We start from the raw sequence: 2,913 nt of genomic DNA, 5'->3' as shown, positions 1-2,913 counted from the left end.
GCTGCAATGATGGGCTCAGGTATAGCAAGGATTGTGGGGCTGGCACAGGACTGGGTAGTGTTTTGTTCTGCTGTGCATAGGATTGCTATGAGTCGGAGACTACTCGACAGCACCTAACAACAATTCCAGGGACAAGGAATGATCCTTGGTTACAGTTAGGTTATGGTCACTCCATGGCTCTTGATTCTGCCCTCTGAGAACATCTCAGGTACTCTCTTTTATCCATTGTCCTTGGCCATTTATTTCCAAAGAAGGTTAAGCCCTTTCAGTAACTTTCTCAGACTGCTTCCTGTCCATATATGGGATCTCAAAGATCTTTTTCATTCTCAACTATTTAGTCCCTTTAGTTTATATTGGTACCAGTATTTGTCAGTACAACTTCCTTAGAATCTTTATGGGTTTCCTATGAATCTGAATCTACTCCACTGAACAAAAGTCACACCCACAGATATTTTTGAGACAATCATTCTCTGTAGATTTAATTGTATCTACTTTGTGCATATCAGTCTGCTGTGGGCCACCACCCTTTTATTTCTTGGAAGCTCTTTTGGTCTTGCTGCTACTAAAACCCAAATCAAGCCAAACCAGTTGCCACTGAGTCTATTCTAACACCTGGCGACCCCAAGTGTGCAGAGTAGAACTGCACTCCATAGGGTTTTTGGAAGCAGATCACCTGTCTGAGGATCCTGTGGGTGGGTTTGAACCCCAGCCTTTCAGTTAGTAGTCATACTACCCAGGGACTCCAGCTCTATTAGGTACCAACTTTACTCTTTCAGAGGTCTTATCAAAATGTCATAAAGCTACACCTTTGACTTTATCTTTGCCAAAAGACCATTTCTTTTTGGGATGCTTTTATTGGGCCTTGGGGGATTGGGAGTAAAAGAAACAATCTATTTTTCAACTTAGTAAATTATGATTCTTCTTTGTCCCCTCTAAATTCTGCTGAAAAACTGTCCAGTTCTTTCTTAGGCTCATCTTGCGCTTGCTATTCCTTATTATACCCAGCTAGGAGTAATCAAGTGATATTTTTGGTGTTCTGTGTGGATATCTCCTTAGACAAACTGAAAAGTCTATTGGGAACATTTTTCATCTTCCAAGTTGCCCTAGGAAATAGTTTTTTTTTTTCCAGTTGTTTCACTATATTTTGGTTATCTAGTGCTGCTCTAACAGAAAACACCACAAATAGGATAACTTTAACAAACAGGAGTTTATTCTCCTGCAGTTTTGGAAACTAGAAGTCCCAGTTCAAAGTGCCAGGCTCTAGGGGCTGGGTGAAAGTCTCTCATCCTTGGGCTTCAGCTCTGCTTCTTGCTTCCGGCCCACTGAAGCTGGCGGCTCTCTTCACTCAGGCAGCTGTGGGCTGACCTAAGGTCAACAAGTAAAAAGGCTGACCCAAGGTCAACAAGTAAAAAGCACAGTCCCAATATTACCAAACCACATGGTAGGCCACTGACTTAAGTACATTAAGAGTCTCAAGATCAGCAGACAACGTGGAAGGCTGCTGAACGACTCAGCTACATGCAGGAGTCAAGCGTGCCAAAAACTCAGAGACCTTTCTCAAAGCTTCTCCTTATATACTGGACGCAGACCACATCCCTAAAGCAGCTACTTAGCTGCTCGTGTCAGATTCCACCATGGATTGTCATCATGGGGGAATAACTACAACCAGCTGCCCAGCCAAGTTGACACATAACCTTAACTACCACCCTACATAACACAGGTTGCCATGTTTTCAGTCTCTAAAGACACCATGGTTTCAGTCTTTACTATTAGTTTGCTATTTTCCTGGCCTCTGTCACATAGGGCAATGCCATATGTTTTAGATTTTGCTTTCAGCAGTGCCCCTCAAGAGTTATGAATTTCTATTTCAGTTAGCTATAGATATATAAGAAATCAGCCCAAAACTTGGTGGTATGAAATAGTAAACATTTATTAATGCTCAAGTATCTATGGGCACAAAACCTCTTAAGGCCCAGAGCTAGAACTTGTACACCAACACTTTTAGTATCATGTTCTATCAGGTAAAGTAAGGTATAGGGACAACTCAGATTCAAAAGCTGAGGAAAAATTTCACCTCTTGATAGAAGGAGCTGCAAAGTCATACTGCAAGGAGTGTAGATTAATGGGGACCATCAATGCATCACTATACAACAGGGCCCAATAAGATCATAAAATACTGCATATGTTGTTTTGTTGTTAGGTGCCATCAAGTCAGTTCTAACTCAGTGACCCTGTGTATAATGGAACAAAACCGGCCTTGTCCCGTGTCATCTGCACAATCTTTGTTGCAGCCACTGCGTCTTTTCATCTCATTGAGGATCTTCCTCTTTTTCACTGACCCTCTACTTTACCAGACATGATGCACTTCTCCAGGGTCTGGTCCCTCCCAATAACATGTCCAAAGGATGTGAGAGAAAGTCTCACAATCCTTGCTTCCAAGTAGCATTCTGGCTGTACTTCTAAGACAGATTGGTTTGTTCTTCTGGCAGTCCATGACACATTCAATATTCTTCACCAACACCATAGTTCAAATACATCAATTCCATCTTCTTTATTGATGGTTCAGCTTTCACATGCATATGAGGGTATTAGAAATACCATGGCTCGGATCAGGCGCATCTTAGCCCTCAAGGTGACATCTTTGCTCTTTAATGCTTTAAAGAGGTCTTTTGCAACAGATTGGCACAATGCAATATGTCATTTGATTTTTTGACTGCTGGTTCAGTGAGCCTTGATTGTGGATCCAAGTAAAATGAAATCCTTGACAACTTAAATCTTTTCTCAGTTTATCATGATGTTGGTTATTGGTCAAGTTGTGAGGATTTTTGTTTGCTTTATATTTAGGTGCTATCCATACTGAAGGCTGTAGTCTTCAATCATCATTGTTGTTTTTGTTGTTAAGTGCCGTCGAGT

This window comes from Orycteropus afer, unplaced genomic scaffold, assembly GCF_000298275.1.
Source record: "Orycteropus afer afer isolate SDZICR_OR568_19922 unplaced genomic scaffold, OryAfe1.0 scaffold00310, whole genome shotgun sequence".
NCBI lineage: Eukaryota > Metazoa > Chordata > Mammalia > Tubulidentata > Orycteropodidae > Orycteropus > Orycteropus afer.
This window is presented reverse-complemented; position numbering follows the sequence as displayed.